The 19,329-nt window shown below is 42.5% G+C and overlaps 1 protein-coding gene across 20 annotated transcripts in view; it reads right to left on the bottom strand.

The window, feature by feature from the left end:
- Nucleotides 1-19,329, bottom strand: part of MAGI1 (membrane associated guanylate kinase, WW and PDZ domain containing 1) — a 592,830-nt gene that overhangs the window by 442,729 nt on the left and 130,772 nt on the right. The gene's annotated exons all lie outside the window — the stretch shown is intronic.

Below are 19,329 nucleotides of genomic sequence, written 5' to 3'. Positions count from 1 at the left end.
TAATATTGACGAATGCTCACAATGATCAGTAAAGCACTTATTGGTATAGCGGACTTTGGTGCTTAATTTCTAACATGCTGACAGAGCACCTTGATAAATAAAATTTCTCCTCCTGCACTTCTGAATAACAATTATGCGCACATACGATCAACCATACTTGGCCTTAGGGCAAACTGAGCTGTGGTTCTTTCATGGAAAAGTATAGGGGTTGTTGGTTTTGTTTTGCATTAAATAACATAATGCAGCCCTTTTTTGCTCCTATCATTCTATATATACTTGCAGATGCCTTGAAAAGCCCAGCAAGGGTTGCCGTATGCTATGAATTGATGGCACCTTCTACAATGATTTTTGTAACATGTTTAGGAACACAGTCTTGACACAGATAACACCACAGGAAAAAATCTTTCCTACAAATCTTTTCTGAAGACCACTTCAAATGTTACAACACATGATCCACTTATGGTGTAATTACATGTGGCCCTTTTTGTTACATGTGATTAATGATATCAGATGCCCCAACTGAATGGCTGCCTGTTGCTTGAAACACAGATGTGCCCTAAGCAGTTATGGCACAGCAGCTTAATACTTGTGTATATTTCCCCATCTCTTAATCGTGTGGTCTTCCTGTAGAGTTTTGCCCCTTTTATGAGATCTGTATTTTTCTGCCTTCCTAACTTCCTTAACATTTGCAGAAGATTTCACTGCCACCAAAGGCTCTCTCCTCAGTTCTCTCAGTGTGACTTGTAGTATAGGAAGGTTTTGTCATATTTGGTAGACAGACCGAATGGTCAGCATGTGAGGATGGCTGTGAAGAAAAGGGGATCCTTTATACTAGATGAAATAGATGTTTTACAGTTTAGTTAAGTACATGTGTGTATTGGTTTCAGAGTAATTCATAAGCAAATTGGTTTCAGAGTAGTTCATAAGCATATGGTTTCCAGATAGGTACAGATCTTCAAACATTTCTGAAGGGACTCAGTCACAAAGACTTATATTTTACAATTACCATCTTGGTTAATAATTACTCCAAAGGAAAGAAAACATAGACTTCCTTCAAGTTACAGCACTTCAGTCATCCTTCTTTCTCCAGAACAACCTCTGATCAACACTATAATAATACACACTGAACTCCAAACAACTCTGATTAAACTGCAGTTCACGTTGCCCCTTACAGGTACAGCTACCATCCAATCATAACCAACTCACTCATCCAGCCCCCTTCTTTTCTTCTCGTAGAGGACTGCATTTTAAACAACAGTAAACATACATTCAAAACCCCACATAATTAGATGAAATAAAACACAAAAATTACATGGCAAAACATTACAAATACCAATGGCATACTTGGAGCAAGACATTTTACTGGAGCCCCTTCACCCTCCATTACCCTTCATGTTATTCAAAAATGGCATATTGTTCCAAAAATTGTGTTCATATTTACTGGCATGCTCAACGTCCCTATCCCTGCTTCATCTTCACTCGGTCTTTGTATCTGATCTTTTTTGATCAAGTAGAGCCACTGGACAAATTAGAAAAAAGTACAAAAACAAAATCTTACCAAGCCTTTTCCTCAACACACTTTACTATATTACACTATACAGAGAATATTTTAAAATAAGATAATTACAAATTTCCACAATATTTTAACCTTTGAGGGGAGGAATGTTGTTCCTCTGGTAGCCCAGGCTAGCTCTTGGTAACCTGATATGGATTATGGTTTAAGATAAAACTAGGGCACAATGTCTGAAGGGATCTGCCAGACCAAGCTGCTGTTCTTCTGAATCTCACCTCTTCTCTTTGAGGCAGACAGAAATTGATGACCCACAACTGTGTAGGAAGTCACTGATTGAGCGGAAGGAGGCTATGCAGATACAAGGGACCAAGAAACACTTCCTGAGGTTCCAAGTAAGCAACTACTTTTTTAACATTAACAAGAAGTATTCTGAGAGCACAGTTCAGTTTGAGCTTTGTATTTGGAAATATTTATTCATTGATTTACATTGAATAACAATGATTTATTCATTGTTATTGGTTTTTTTACTACTGCGTTTACCATAAGCAGTCTCAAGCAAAGATAAATTTTTGAAGTGTTTTTGTTTATAATTTACAAGTGAGACTCCCCCCCTCCACACACACCCAACACTTGCAAACCAAATGGGTGTTGTAATGTCAGACATCTCATATGGCACCTGTGTTCTCCCAGCAAAACTAATACAAGCTGTTGGACAGTGATTGGTTTAGATCAGGAGAATAGTATGGAGCAAGGTTAAATGTTTTCTCAACCTCAACACCCCCATCGAACCCCATAGCTGGTATAGGCTCTGTTGTGGCAGAAACATACAGGTCATCTATAGATGTCCACTACCCTAGCAAATAGAAACTCCAGAGGTGATGAGAGATAAGAAGTTGGGAAACGAACAGAGTGGGGATGAGGACTGAGTCCCTCTAACTCAAATCAGCCCCTCTGCCATAGCTGATATCTACCAATAAATATTACTCAGGCGACCCGTTACATCCCATATAGTCTGACCCTACAACTATTTATGATAACTGAATGCTGTTTTTTAACCCTACAGAGCCTTAAGGGGCTATAAATTATTCACTCCACTTTCCATTCAAAAATAAGTGAATAGTTTAAAGAATTTAAGTTCTAATTAAAATCTAATTTAATTTCAAAGAAAAAAACATTAATTTTAGTCAACTTTTTTAACTAGGAAAATTTGGACTACACATTCAAGAGAGAGAGAGAGGGATACAAATGATAAATGCTGTAATCAACTATACTAAGAAAAAATACAATAAATATTAGTTATGAGAGTGATAACTGTATCCACCGAACAGTTATCTTATCCTACCTCATAACCTGACAAGCTAACATAAGGGAAGAACAGCAAAACGATATCCCTCCAGACTTAGGCCAGCGAAGTAATACCCAAATGTTCATATCCATAGACCAAAATTAGACATACACTTCAGAACTAGGTGGGAAAGTACTCCTCTGCAGGCAAGAACTCAATGTAAGAAATAAAGCAGAGGAGGGGGTGGCATTCTTTCTCTGGACAGAACATCAAGCCACAGTTGGATCTGTTCTGTAAGCAATACCTGGTCACCACACCCTATATTTTATCTGTTTCTGTGCCAAGCTCAGAATAGTCTATCACTGGAGAAATAACAGTTCAAACCCCCACTCAGACACAAGGTTGCCAGTCTGCAGGAGGTGACTGGAGATTTCCAGGCCATAGAGTTACCCTGGAGAAAATGGCTGCTTTGGAGTGTGGACTCCATGGCATTATACCTTGCTTAGGGTATAATGCCCTGCCCTCTCCAGGCTCTACCCCCCAAATTTCCAGTAATTTCCCAACGTGCAGCTGGCAACTCTGCTTAGCCAAGAAACCCACTTTGTGTTCTTGAGCTAGTCACATACTCTCAGCTTAACCTACTTTACTGTGAGGATGCAGTGAGAGGAAAGACCCTTTATGCTACATTGAGCTCTTTGGAGGAAAGGTGGGACAAAAGAAACCTAATACATATACAGGGGAAGGAATTCTCCACAGCTTTGCCAATGATGAACCTGTATGGCTCACTAGCCTGAACCTTTCTCATAGGGTTGCCAACTCCAGGTTAGGAAATTCCTGGAGACTTGGGGGAAATCCATTCATCAGCATAGTATAATGCCATCGAGTCCACCCTCCAAAGCATCCATTTTCATCAAGGGACGTGAACTCTGTTGTCTGGCAATCTGCTGTAATTCTAGGAGATCTCCAGGCTCCACCTGAAGCTTGATAATAACCCTGTCTCTTCTACAGGAGACATTTTTCTTTCTCTGTTAAACCATCTTCAGGGGAAAAAGCTTATCACTTACTTAACTAGTGAGTCAACTACATCAGCACACCAGAGGTAGGCAGATTGGAATTCCTTCTTTGGCATTTGCACTCTTGTTGATGCAAGCAGGAAAAACATGAGCACAAAGTGTGCTGGGAAAAGTGTGTTGTGCGTACTTGTTTTGAAGTATTTTGAGCCTTTGTGGCAAAATGTTTTGAGGTTATTGAAAACACTGTACTGAAAGTGTATCCTATCTGCCATCTTTAATTTCCAAAGTCACCTTCTCAATGCCACTGTGTCCTACAAATGGTTTTCATGCGGGACAACCTGTGCAGTGATTTTGTTTTAAAATAATACACTAGGGAAACAAATTAGTTCTTTGTTGTTCCTAGTTCTCATCAACTGCTACAAAGGGCAGACAAGCCAATGTTTGTGCTTATGCTGCTGTATTTTCCTGGATTGCACTTCAGGTTTTGTAGACATTTTCTGCTAAATACGGAAATGCTATTTCCTAACATAAAGGCAGTCTCAAGCTTTGAGTACTATGAAAAATTCAGGTTTGCCTGATGGAGATTGGGGGAGATGCTATGACATCAGCTTAAGCGACTTGGCCTAAAATATTCAGGTTTGCAGAACCGAACAGACAATGTGCTCTAATATAGTTGTCTGGTTAATTTTTAAAAAGGGGAAACACTTTGGAATGGTAGCAGCTGAAATGAAGAGAGCTATTTTGTCATACGTTTACTTAAAAAGTCATCAGGGCAGAGGATAGGTACAGAGCAAAGGGGACAGTTCTTACAAAAGACAACTGATAATTCTTCCACACAAGCAGCCATGTCGGTCTGTTGCCACAAAAACAAATAGAATGTTGGTGGCACTTCAAAGACTAACAAAATTTTATTCCAGCATAAACTTTTGCGGAGAAGTAGTGGGCTCTAAAATCCATGAAATGCTGGAATAAAATTCTGTAGGCACTTTCTGTTTCTTGTAGAAATTCACAGATTCACATCGATTCATATTACAATCCCATCTTAATAGGACATGTTCAAACAAAATATTTATTTATTAAAGATAAAACAGATAAAATAATGCCTATGCACAAAAACATCACAGTCATGATAAGCACACATGATTTCAGTATGTTTTTAAGTATACATGGTTTAGCTTTGATAAGTATTTTTATATGAAAAGGTTGGTGTTGGTTATTTGTTCAATAGATTATTTATAATCTATTTGAACTAGTTTCATTTTCAAAAATTATGAAGGCTATTGATTCAAGACAATGGGCACTCTGGACTGGTATGCTAAAAATTTATGTTCCACACTTATCACCCAAAACAGGCTCTTGACATGGTTTGTCACTGCAGACAACCTGCCGCCAATCAATCAGTTTCCTAGGCAACAGGGGATGGACTTCCTGCAGACCTTCTGCTGGCCCAGAAGTGGCCTTCTGCTGGCCCGGAAGTGACGATTTGCTAGCCTGGGTGTGCCATTTTCACGAACCAAATGAACTGGTTTGTGAACTGGGGCAGGTTCGTGAAAGTTCATGATTCGTGGAGAGCAGGAGCAAGAGTGCTGGCCTTGCCCCCTGTCTCCACATGATCACCTGGTCAACAGCAGGCAGAACTGCATGGAAGCGGCTATACAAATTTTCCCCTCCCTGCAATCAGCCACAGACCAAACAAGCTTCTCACTGGAGTTACCACCATCCATGAGGGATCTAAAGATCTCTCAGAATTACATCATCTCCTGAGGTTCCAAGTAAACAACTACTTTTTTAACATTAACAAGAAGTATTCTGAGAGCACAGTTCAGTTTGAGCTTTGTATCTGGAAATATTTATTCATTGATTTACATTGAATAACAATGATTTATTCATTGTTATTGTTTATTTACTACTGAGTTTACCATAAGCAGTCTCAAGCAAAGATAAATTTTGAAGTGTTTTTGTTTATAATTTACAAGTGAGACTCCCCCCCTCCACACACACACAACAGTTGCAAATCAGTCTAGGCCAAATGGGTGTTGTAATGTCAGACATTACAGAGATCAGTTACTCTGCAAAAAAGGCTGCTTTGGAAAGTAGAGTATATGGGATTATACCCCACTGAGGTCCCTCCCCAGACTTGGCCATCCCCAAACTCCAGCCCCAAATATTCAGGAATTTCTAAACCCGGAGTTGGCAATGCTACTACAGGCCCAGGACCTTCTTGGTCACAGCACTGAAGCTTAGTGAGACTCAAGGGACATGACAGTCAAGCACAGATAAAGTCAAAATAAACCAATAATAGTACCTTCAAGTCAAGGTTTAAAAAGATACAATCGCTCAAGCTAGCCTGATCTCATCCCATCTCAGAAGCTTAAGCAGGGTCAGCCCTGGTTATAACTTGGATGGGAGACCAGCAAGGAGGCCCAGGGTCACCTCTTCTTATGTTATTATGTTTCTTTTCTTCTCCATTTACCAGAGCCAATCTCAAAGCGATAACCCAGCAGCCACATTTTTTAAGCCTTGAGTAAGACATAAATTGTACCTGTATCATTGATGGAAACATATTTACCAATGGCATCAAAGAACTATGGGGAGGAAGAAACACATCTTAAAAACTCTCACACCATTAAATGTAATCACTATGCTCTTAGCTTATTTGAAGAGGAGATGAAAGGATAATGGAATAGACTTGGTGCAATTTCAACAGAAATACATCATATTTATTTTTGTTTCAACCTTGTCTAAATATGGATCATTCTCTTTGAGAGTGGGATTCAATAGTTAATTACAACAGGGCTCTTTGATTTTCAAGGCAATGATCTCCCTCAACCAAGCTGTGCTGACTAACTGTAGGTACAGAAACCAGATTCTGAATTTGGTAGAGCCACTATCTAGTTGCTAACTACAGCAGCACAGAAGGCAAACAACAACAACAGCCAACTATTCATGCGGAGGAGTTAGCCGTGTTAGTCTGTGGTAGCAAAATCAAAAAGAGTCCAGTAGCACCTTTAAGACTAACCAATTTTATTGTAGCATAAGCTTTCGAGAATCAAGTTCTCTTTGTCAGATGCCTGATACAGAGACATTCCATCAAAGACTTAAAGGTCGCTGTAGTTCAACAGAAACCTTTCAAAAACAAAATCCAACGGGAGGCTGCTGAACTGGAATTCATATGCAAATTTGACTCTGTCAAGCTGGGACTGAATAGGGACTATGAATGGTTATCACATTACCACAGGTAACAGATTTCCTTTACAGAGGTGGGGTCTGGGGGAGCTCAGTGGCACCTGGCGTGGGCTTTTGGGAACCACAGATCTCTTTGTCAGATGCATCTGGCAGGGAGAGCTGTGGTTATCGAAAGCTCATACTGCATTGGATGGTCTAGCTGTTTGGCTGCTACAAACTAACAGGGCAAACTCCTTTGAAGCCAACTGATACACACACTAAAAGGAGATGTTTACATATACTAGCAAAGGAATGTTTTGATTGCACCCTCCCCCTTCCTCCCCCTAATTGCCTCTTCTCTCTCCTCCTCTTCTGTATTTGACCAGTATCTGTATCAGGCATCTGACGAAGAGAACTTGATTCTCGAAAGCTTATGCTACAATAAAATTGGTTAGTATTAAAGGTACTACTGGACTCTTTTTGATTTAGCCAACTATTTAGATAATGAGACACTGACTATACATTTGATTAGCAGAACTTGAGTCCAATGGCACCTTAATTTCATGGTACAAGTTTTTGACAGTCAAAGTCAAAGGTATCTGAAGAAGGGAGCCATGACTCTGCTTACTCCCTGCAAATCTTGTTGGTCTCTAAGGTGCCACTGGACTTAAATCCTGCCATTCTACTGCAGACCAACATGGCTACATACCTGAATACATTCGGTTATTACTGTAATGCTGAATCGTCATCTTCAGGGTAACAAAATGTCAGCCAATCAATAACTTAAGGAGGCAAAGCAAAATTCCCTTACAATGGTAGCCAGTTAAGATGTACCAATGGTCCATAAGGCAGCTTCTTACGTACTACCAAGCTGCATCAGCTGTATCGCAAAAAGGACCAAAAAGCATTTAAAAGAAAGGTGATTCTTGGTAAGAATGTTTCCCCTCTTTCATGGCAGTTGCATCATTTTGAGAAAAATGCTAATTTTTAGAAATAGATGAAATGTAATGAATTTAGGAGTGAAAACTGAAAGGGGAATTATTTGGGTAACTCAGGGAGGAAAATACTTTCAAATCTTGTCAAAGAGAGAATAGTCATGGCATTTTATTGTTTCAGGAGAACACAAAAGATTTCTCCTTATTCAGATTAAGGGCGATTTTACCCAATAATTTGCATCCAAGAGTGGCCCTCCAAATGCATCTGGAACCTCAGAAGCAGAGCATTATGGCAATGCTTCTCTGCCCCCACCCCCCGCCCCAACCCGGTTTAGAATTTAGAAGTACCGTGCTATTGAATATTGGATTTCACTTTAGCTACTATAGCTGACAGGAAGGGAAGCCCAAAGACAAATCACAGGATGTCATTGTCCCACTTTATACTGCATTGGTCAGACCCCACCTGGAGTACTGTGTGTAGTTCTGGAAGGCTCACTTCAAAAAGAATGTGGACAAATTGGAATGAATGCAGAGGAGAGCAACCAGGATGATCAGGGGCCTGGAGAACTAGACCTACGAGGAAAGGCTGAGGAAACTGGGAATATTCCATTTGGAGAAGGGGAGGCTGAAGGGAGACACGATTTCTCTCTTTAAGTATTTAACAGGCTGTCACTTAGGGAAGGAAGGGGAGCTGTTCCTGTTGGCAACAGAGAATAGGACTTGAAATAATGGGTTTAAACTAGAGGAGGGAAGGTACTGTCTGGAAATTAGGAGAAACTTCTTCATGTTATGAGTAATTTAGTAGTGGCTGCCTAGAGATGTGGTGATTTCCCTCTCATTGGCAATCTTCAAAGACGAATACATGTTGAGGATGCTTTCGGCTGCTCCTGCATTGGGCAGAGGCTTGGACTAGATGGTCTGTAAGACCCCTTCCAACTCTATGATCCTATGATGCTAAGAGCTTCTGGTGGGTGGAGTTGGGAGAAGGTATGGTGGGAGTGCCTCAGACCTGGTTGCCCCAGATCTTAGTCCAATATTCTAACCCCTATTTCATACCTTTTGAGATGCTTAGAATTAGGGACATGCAAGACAGGCACAGGAACTGAATGTTCTGTTTTTTTCTTAGAAAGCTGGGGAGAAGCATTGTATAATCCAAGAGGTTGGTTCTATGCATGAAAATATAGCACGTTTGAGATGTGTGTGTGTGTTATGTGCTGTCAAGTCACCTTTCACCAATGGCAACCCTATCAATGAAAGACCTCCAAAACCTCCTATCATTAACAGACTTGCTCAGATCCTGCAAACTGGAGCATGTGGCTACTTTTATTTAATCAAGTTATCTCATTTTAGTTCTTCTTTTCCTACTGGCTTCTAATTTTCCTAGCATTACTGACTTTTCTGGAGAATTGTGTCATCTCATGATGTGACCAAAGTACAATAGTTTCATACTTACTTTTGAGGGAGAACTCAGTCTTAATTTGACCTAGAACCCACTTAGTTGTCTTTTTGGCAGTCCATGGTATCTGCAAAACTCTCCTCCAGTACCACATTTCAAATGAATCAATAGCTTTCTTCATTGTTCAACTTTCACACCCATAGATAGTAATGGGAAATAGTTTGGATTATCTTCATCTTGGTCCCCAGAGGAACATCTTTACCTTTAAGGATCTTTTGCAGTTCTCTCTCAACTGCAGTTCCCAGTCTCAATCTTCTTCTGATTTCTTGGTTGCATGATTGGGCCAAGGAATAGAACCTTTTGGTTGATGATTGAGCCAAGGAATAGAGAATCTTGAACTATTTCAATTTCCTCATTGTGAACTCTGAAATTGTGTAATTCCTCAGTAGTCATTACTTTTGTCTTCCAGATGTTCAACTGTTATCATGCTTTCGTGCTTTCTCCTTTAACTTTCTCCAGTAGTCATTTCAAGTCTTCACTATTTTCTGCCAATAATGTGATATCATCTGCACATCTCAAATTGTTAATGTTCCTTCCACCAATTTTCACTCCACCTCCTTCTCGATTTAATCCATCTTTCCTTGTGATATGGTCTGCTTGGAGGTCGAACAGGTAGGGAGATAACATGCATCATCTGACACCTTTGCCAATTGGAAATCATTCTGTTTCCCCATATTCTGTCCTAACAATAGCCTCTTGTTAAGTATACAGGTTGCACATCAAAATAATCAGATGTTGTGGCACCCTCATTTCTTTTAAGACTATCCATAGTTTTCCATGATCCACATAGTTTTGCTGTAGGCTGATTTTCTTCTGAAATTCCCCAGGATGTTCCATTAGTCATTGTAAATTTGCCATGTGATCTCTAGTGTCCCTTCCTTTACTGAATCCATATGTTTGAGGTATCAGCTTTAAAATCCTGAATTTGGACTTATGATTTTAGAAATAATGATTGAAACAAATGAAATAAAAGAATATGGTCATTTCCGACATTTTTGCTATATTCGGTCAAAGTGGAAAGGTGAGAGTTACTACAAGCAGATATTATTTTTATGAACAAAAAAAATTCATTAGGGAGAAATTAAGTATATGTTGCCAGCCATAAGTGTTGGGGTTATGGTTCAATAATTGTTCAAGTAATTTGACTTAACTATGAATAACTATTTGTCCCAGTCATCAACATGGGCCCTATGCATATAGAGTGGGACAATGGCAATGACAGCAATGAAGAGAAGCTTATGCTACAATAAAGTTGGTTAGTCTTAAAGGTGCTGCTGGACTCTGCTCTTTTGTGACTACAGACTAGCATGGCTAACTCCTCTGAATTTATGATGATAGCAATGAAATCACTCTTATCTTGGCATTTAGAATTCAGCAACTCAAAAAAGAGGAAGCAGAAATCACCACAGCACTGTAAGTATGTTTTAACGTTTAATGCTCATGTTTAAAGCATCCTACATGCCTCCCCTAATGGGTAAACAGAAGTGACCATTTACTTAGAGGTAACTTAGTATGTTTTGGATGTAATATGCTGCCACAAACTGACGTCCAACTCAGGCTTGGGCTGATCTTCCCCTACCATGAGGTAAAACTTCTCTTTAAGCCTATGAAGCTGTATACTGGGAAGCCTCTAGTAGCATGGTAGATGTGTAGCTTCAGCTTTCTGTCTTGTCCCATCCTTAAGGATTTTTAAAAATGGAATGGTTACCTAGCCAAGTCTTAGCATGGGACAGATCAAGGGTTTGTGCTTCCCTTTAGCAGAAACCGGCACACAAGGCTTGGGGAGGTTCAAAATGTAACAGAAGGTTTATTTACAGTGGGTGAAGTCAGAAGGCAGGTAGGCAGGTGTTTGAACAGCAACTTCACTGGTGTGAGGCACAAAACATTTGGTTTCTTTGAGAAGTTGGCACTGCTTTACAAATTTTTCACTTTTTACACACAAACCCAGCACGACTTTCCCTCCTTTCCAGACCTTAGGGGGCTCCACTGAGTCAAACCCTTACTAGATTCTAGGCAGGCGTTATAGTTATGAGCTATAACCCTTTTCCTGGTGCTGAAGGGGAGACTCTTCTACCACTTCCTTGGCCCACTATAATTCCCAGATCTCTCAAGTCTAAGCAGGAGTTAGTGCTAGTTTTTTCCCATTTTAGTCCAAAGACTAAAAGTGCTTCATAAACATTTCTTCCTCTCACAGTGGATTCTCTGGCTGACCCTCTCTGGTCAAAAGCCAGGCTCCAACTCCCTTTCACTCTCTTGTTTACTCTCCAATTCCAACTGACTGCCCCCTCAACATTCCATCCCCAACTGCCATTTCAGGCTAGCCACATTGGGGCGGGGGGGGGGGGGAGGAAACATGTTAATCATACACTTACACTTACTGTGGCTGGCATCTTCAGAGGTGTAGCACCAAAAGACAGAGATCTCTCAGTGTGATCTCTCAGAGATCTCTCATACACTTACTGTCTGGAAATCTCAGCATCTGAAGCTGAGTCTGTCACACATGCTATCTACTATGAAGTGGTATGGAGAATTTTACCACCCAGAGCCACACCACTCAGAATGGTTAATGCACACAGTGTTCAGGTTGCCATTTAATTAAGAATTAACAATGAAAAGAACCATTAAGGACCTCAAGGTGACATGCATCATATTTATTCTAGTCGTACCCCTGAATGTTTAATTCAATTCAGAAATTCAACCTCCGTGCAAGGGAGGAACAGTATTTTTGTCCCTATGATGAGAGATCCCTGGAAGTAGGACAAAAAGAGAAGAACTTATTATTAACTGTATCAATAATTCTTTGCAAAATTGCAAGGAAATCTAGCCTTCCTGGGATTTCAGCACAACGTTGGCAGACTGCCATTCTACTTGGCTGCCAACACGAGATGTGAAACAGCTACCAGATCTGCAGAATATGGCCAAAGAAAATTGCCAAATGCAAGTGTGCAAAAAACATGAATCAGTCAACATGTATTTCTAAAATGAGATTTTAGAAAAGGTCAAAGGAGAGGGAAACAGAAATATTCTTTTTATCTGATGACTGATTTTTTTATGTTTGTTTTGGTGTTTTTAAGATTTCACGTTAACATTTTAAAAATGTGAAGGACAGCAGTCAAACTTTAACTTAAGTTCCTGTTGTCATTTTTTCTAAAGTTTGTCATAATGTGATGCTCCTGGGAACCTTTACTTTTGTTTGTATTCCAGAACCCAGGGATCGCCCTGTTAGGTGGGGTCTAATTCTTCAATCTTGCTTGCCTCATGGACTTCCAGGGGGAAGGATGTGATCCCTCTGTGCTCCGCCATGAAGGCCTTGTCCACAAACCCACACCTTTCAGCCTCACTGCCTATTTCAGGCAGTGGTTTAGTTATAGGGAAAGTGACTCTTTAAATTAGGATCTTTCTCTCTTCTCCAAGATATTGCTATGGATGGAATCTACCGCAATAAAACTGTAAATTATATCTTTTTAAAAAATTATTCAAGCTTAACCCGTAATACCAGCAACTGCAATTCATTCGTAGTTCAGACACCACTTTATGAATTATCAGGAATTAAATACCAATGAAAAAACACTCTTTGGTTTAGCAATGAATTTGCACTGTCCTCAAAGTGTCCAGTCTTCAGGCACCCAGCTCTAGTTGCCCAGCTCTCCAAGGATGGGATAATGTGACGGAAAGGACAATAATTTTAAGGTAAGCCTAGCAGGATCTCTGCAGAGCAGACCTCACAAAATTAATGTATCTCTTATTTAGTCATACAAAGAACAAAAACCCTACCCCTATGTAATGTGACTGCTGAATTCCAGGATTAGATTAGTAGCTATCCACCCATACTAATGGGTGTAAGGGCAAACAATAAAAGAAAACAAACAATGTCACTCAGACCATCAAGTAATTTGAATAGTGTATTGTAGTGTACTGTATTGTACCTGAATTACTTGATGGTCTGAGTGGTGCTGTTTCTTTTCTTTTATTGTCTGCCCTAACACAATGCCTCAGGAAAAAGCCCACAGCTATCATGCCTGTTTTTAACCAGTAAATTAGCGAAGCAGTAACTGAAGTATGTATTGTCGAAGGCTTTCACGGCCGGAGAACGATGGCTGTGTTGTATGGAATGGTTCTTGTGTCCCTGCGGCATAGGAGAAAGGTTAAAGAACAGAGTAGATGTGCTTTCTTGTTCCGAAGTGTTTCCAATCTCCGGGTCTGTTGGAATGTTTCCTCCCCGTGACACTGAGAGATCTCTGTCTTTTGGTGCTACACTTATGAAGATGCCAGCCACAGCTGCTGGCAAAACGTCAGGAACTACAATGCCAAGACCACGGCAATACAGCCCGGAAAACCCACAACAACCATCAGTAACTGAAGTAGAGCATCCTCTTAGGTACAACCACATCCACAAATCCCCAAGGACCACCTTCTTAATCTTACCTCATTCTCTGGAAGCCCTGCTCTATGTCCCTTCATTGTCAGGCATCTTGGGGCCTTCCCAGTAGCAGCCCCCCTAGTTCCTGAACTCTCACCAGCGAGATATGTCTTTTCTATACATCCATATCTCAGGCAACATACACCAGCTAAAGATGATATTCTGCCTGTGGATTTTTGATAGTAATAATGGATCGTTTAACAAATATACTGAGCTCCCTCATTTATGTAGTTACTTTGTGTTTACTGCTGGACATTCTGCTTTGTGGATCCTACAGGATGACAAGGTGTATAGAAATAATTTAAATAAAATCAACAGAAATAGCCTCAGGTGTTACTTTCCTTTTAAAAGAGGGGGGGGTCATCCTATGAACCATGAGTTAAGGGTTCCTGAGGAAACAGATAATCCTTTCCCATAGCAACTGTCTAAAAAGCTAATATTTGGCTTGTACATAAAATGCCACATTGCTGAAGGGGCTGAAGAAAGGAGCTAGAGTCAAGAAGCCTCAGCTCTAGTTCCCTCTCCTGGGCCCTTTTCGCACTTACAGTTTAAACCGCCATTTATGAACATTTGTTGCAATCGCAATGGCTTCAGCACGGCACCCCCACATTCCACACTATCTGAGGCAGTTACAATTTGGTGTCTTGTTTTTCATTTTAGATGAGTTTTGAAGCCTCAGTGCAGTTTCAGGGTTTCAGGGCTTTGCAATTCATGTAACACTTTTTTAAAAAAAACTTTGAGCAGGTGTAGTAACATTGCAGTGTTGGAACCCATTACCCCCTCCCCTTATTTGCTGATTGGCCTGTCCCGTGCCCACTGAAGAGGCAGTTGGTGGTACTTTTCATGCTTGTTCCACTCTCATTTTTTTTTTAAAGCCAAGCCAGGAAAAGGTTAAAATGTTGCTGCTTCATCTCTTCCTTGCCACTTTGTTTTGCAAACAGCTGTGCAAAACACTTGGAGACTCCGGGAGGGAGGGGAAAGCTGCCATTTAACCCTTTCCTGGCTTTTAAAGCCAGCAGGGAATAAGCAGCAATGTTAGGAATCGTTCCTGGCTTTGAAAAAAAATATGTAAGAGAGTGTGTGCATACTCAGGAGGAAGGAAGCCAACGGAGAAGCAGCCTTATGACCTTTACCTTGCTTTACTGATACAAATGGCGGAAAAGGAGTTCAGAGAGCAGAGGACGGTGAGTGGTTAATTCTGCGCAGACCAATCAGCTCGCGGGGGAAAGGAGAGTGGGGAGAAGAGAAGCAGAAGGGGAGTGCAGAGTTTGCACTGACATTAATCAGACCAGATGCACCTTGGCAGCGACTTCAAAATAAAATTGTTGTGTGTCCGCAAGGGGGGGGGATTGGGACAAACATGACGACTTTGCAAGTGTGAAACTCCTGCAAACATGGGAAGCAGAACAGATACTGAAATGCTTTAAAGTGCAAAAATGACCCTAGCATAGCAAGATTTTACTCACACGATAGGGAGGGGAGGGATTTTGCTCAATCTCCCTTCCCCTCAATCCCATTTGGCATTTTTCCATGAGGCTCACTGTCCACTAACATCAGTTTTTTCAGGGGTAAGAGAGCTGTTGTGGGAAGGAAAAGGGAGGACAGATTCACTTCCACAAACATCTTCCACACACAGTCCATAGGACCCAACCCATAATTTTTTTAAAACTGAGATAAATTATTCTTTATAGAGACATGCATCCATAAGTCATCTGCAATATTTTGCTCTTTTGATTTATTACCATGATTTTAAAAAACATTAATTAGAGCATAACAGCTATCTGCTAACAGACTAATTAATAAAAACCCTCAGTGATCAATTCTGAACACCCACAGATTTCCCCCCACTCAGGTATTTAATCACACTGACATTTCTTCACCAACATGCAGTTTTCAGAATCTTGTAGATTTCAGTAGAGCAAAATTGACTTTAATCTCCCCCCATCATTACTGTGGATCACTCAAAATCAGCCTATAGCCAAAGGAAGGGGGGACTGCACTGTACAACTTCAGAAACAAATGTAGGACCACCCATCCTTCTAATGGCATGCCTGATCTCTCCACAAGCCCATAACATTCAAACTGAAGAGTTACTCGCTTTAGACCTCATTACCTAATAAAGTTAGCATTTAAGAAGAGACTTTGAAGCTAATTTCTTACTGTGATTTATATGTTGGCTACTCCTGTTCTTTGTCTTGAAACATTTTCCATCAGGGCAGCAGAATATAGTGTATGCCAACACAGGAAAGGTTACACACACACACACACACACACACACACACACACACACACAGAGAGAGAGAGAGAGAGAGAGAGAGAGAGAGAGAGAGGCTAAAAGTCTTGTTTATTTTAATAGAAATGCTGTTAAAGCAGAGGAAAAAGAGGAAGGCTCTGGGCCTATGTAAATCTTAAAACACAGTAATCTTAAATTAAATCTTAGATACATTAAATATCGACCACTATCATAATCTCTTATATCTTCTCTCATGAATTTCTCTACAAGGCTGGCGCCACTTCCTTCAGAATGGGTAACCTGCGGTTGGAGAGGGACAAAATTTGCAAAGATAGCCAATGGAAGGGTTTGGGAAATATATGTTAGGAGGTGCAGAGAGCTATTTAAAAGAATTTTGAAGTAAGAACATCCTAGAGCCAAGATTAGCCCCCAGGTTCTACTGTAATGACAGTATAATACGCACATAAAACAGCTGAAAACCAGGGGATTCAGTTGTTGGCAGACACCCATTTAATGCAAATAAAAAACTTATGGCATCTTAATTCTCCACCAAAAGGAGAGAAAAATAATTTATGCCTGCATAAATGAACTCAGATGCTTCTGACATCTCTCACAGGATGCTGTCATCATTGCGGACTGATATTGAAGGGAAGAAAGTCCTCTCATCAAGCTCTTCTCAAAAAATACAAGTGTTCAAGTAATGAAAGCCAAGGGGAGGAAGCCCTAGGAGTTTCAATGGATATCCAATTGCTTATATTTAGAGCTACTCCCAAACAAAGGCCTTTTTAAATATCACTTGGATGCATCTATACAGACAAATCATCCATTAATGGATACTAGTAATGATGACTGAAAGGAACCTTCACATGTAGAGGCAGTAAATCTCTGATCATCAGTGCTAAGAAACAACATCAAGGAAAGACACTGAACTCTGTGACCTGCTGGTTGGTTCTTCAGGGCAAATGGCTGTCTACTATGAGATACAGGATGCTATACTAACTGTACCACTGGCCTGATCTAGCAGAGCTCTTCTTGTGTTTTTGTCGATTCAGAATTCCAGACCCCTGCAAGCCACAGGAGATTGAACTGGATGCTCAAGAGGCCAAACAACAGTCTGGAGCAATATAGGTGGCACAACTAGGGGGGGGGAGTGACAATTGAAAGTAAATCCCCACATCTAAAGGGAAAAAGTGCTGCCTGATCACATTAAGGGCAGCCTTGCTGGATCTTAGTTAAGGGGTCAACCTAACTTGGCATTTTTTTTTCATCAGAGGTAAACCATAAGCAACTGGAAGCTTACCAGACAGGGAACAATGAGATTAGTCATCCCTTCTGTCTCCATTCAGCAATAGACAGCTTCTCAAAATGGAAGCTTCATTTAGCTATCATGCCCAAAGCTTACAAGACATTCATCAAAGCAACAGCCACTGCAGATATTAAAACCAGCAGTTCTAGCTATATCCCCCACTGCCGCTACACTTCCCATCACAGCCTCTTTACCAGACAGATGGAAATTAAGAGCAGAACAAACCGGTAACACAGGAAGTAGGATTATGATTCAGTGATTGGTAACACAGTAAACCAACTGAAATAAAAAGGGGCAAATTAAGACCCAGATTACACTGTCCGGGGTCTGGGTCCCAGCCCCCAGACTTGGTAGGAGGGAACAGCAGGTCAGCCGGGCTGATGGGCAAACAGAGGGGGCAGCCAGCAGACAGCAGGTCAACTGGTCAGCCAGCTGACAGCAGGTCAACCGGTCTGACTGGCAGGCAGAGGGGGCAGCTGGGGGACAGCAGGTCAACCCCTCCCACAGGCAAATGGAGCCAGAACCTGCCGGTGCCAGGGGCAAGGAGCAAAAGCCCAGGGCCTCAGGAGGCAGGGGGAGACAGAGAGAGGCCAGCGAGTCCCACTCCCCTAGGGAGGGAAAGGGGGCTAGGCAAGGCGGAAGGGGGCAAGGGCAGAGGGATTGGGAGCCCAGCAGTCACCCACCCAAAGACCTTACCTGAGGAGGAGAAGCAGCAGCAGCCCCAACAACCCAAAGCCATGCCCCAGCTAGAAAATAGTAGCCTGGCCCAGGAGTTGCCAAAAGCCAAGCCACTCCAGGTGGGGCTATTGGAGGCACTCTGCAGGAAGCCCTGGGCAACCAGCCAAGGAGCCGCAGCTGGACCCACCTTCAGCCATCAGCTCTGCCAGGGAGGCTGGGCTACTAGCCAGGGGACTGCAGCTGGACATGCCTTCAGCAATCAGCCAAGGCAGGGAGGCTGGGCAGCCAGAGAACAAGGCACAGCTGGTGCTGGTCAGTGGGGCCAGATCAGCTACCCCAGCTGCAACTGCTTAGTGCAGCCCAAGGCCAGGCTGGAAGAGGGGTGGGGCAGTAGAAGGAAGCCCTATAAAAGCTGGCTGGGAAGAGCCCTGTGGTGGTGGGTGTGAGTGAGGAGTGATGATGTGGAGTGAGAGCAGTAAGATGCAAGGGTGGAGGTTTGGAGGAGAGTTCGGGAAGGAGGAGATGAAGGAGGACGCAGAGGGTAAGCAGGCCAGGTTGAGCAGGCCAGCGAGTGGACTGAGAGGGAGTCTGGGTGAGGTATACCGCCCCTCCTTCCACAGAGCAGGGTCCTGCAGAATCCCTGGCCCCCCTGTGACGTCAGGAGCAGACCGCCCAGTGCCACGCCCAGCGGCAGCGGCGGCAAGCCCTGACAAGTTGGTGGCCCGTACGGGGAGAGACGTTCCAACGCAGGCACCAGTCAAGGGGCGGCCTCCCAAGGCCGCCGCCCCAGCGGAGCTTGGACCGTGGCTGGAGGAACGCCAGGATAGGATGTGGGGAAAGCTGGAGGCAGCCTACCCAGCTGCTCCAGTAGAACTAGCACAGACAGCGGAGCTGCAGAGGCAAGCCGGCGTGCTCACTGAGGCCTTGCCAAGGGTTTGCGCCCTCGTTTGGGAAAATAACCCACCGCCTGGCAAGCAGGTGCAGAGTCTATGTGCCACTGTGAAGATAGGCCGGCTGATCCTACAAGCCCTGTTGGACTCTGGGAGTGCAGTCTCAGCAATTCGGCCCCAGCTCCTCCCAGCTGCCACCCCAGTGTACCGCTGGATCCCAGTGACGGATGTGATGGGCCGCACCCAGCCGTACCCTACGGCCCTAATCACGATAGAGTACCTAGGGGTCCGCCACCAAATGGAAGTTGCCCAGTTAGCTCACCTACCCGTACCAATACTGCTGGGAAGAGATGCCCCAGGGTTCTTCAGGCTCCTCCAGCAGGCAGCGAAGAAATTGGGAAGAGACACCCCAGGGACTGCCGGGTCTCGGCTGAA

The sequence above is a fragment of the Eublepharis macularius genome, chromosome 4 (assembly GCF_028583425.1).
Source record: "Eublepharis macularius isolate TG4126 chromosome 4, MPM_Emac_v1.0, whole genome shotgun sequence".
Taxonomy (NCBI): domain Eukaryota; kingdom Metazoa; phylum Chordata; class Lepidosauria; order Squamata; family Eublepharidae; genus Eublepharis; species Eublepharis macularius.
The sequence above is the reverse complement of the archived record's forward strand: the minus strand, read 5'-3'. Positions and strand labels throughout refer to the sequence as shown.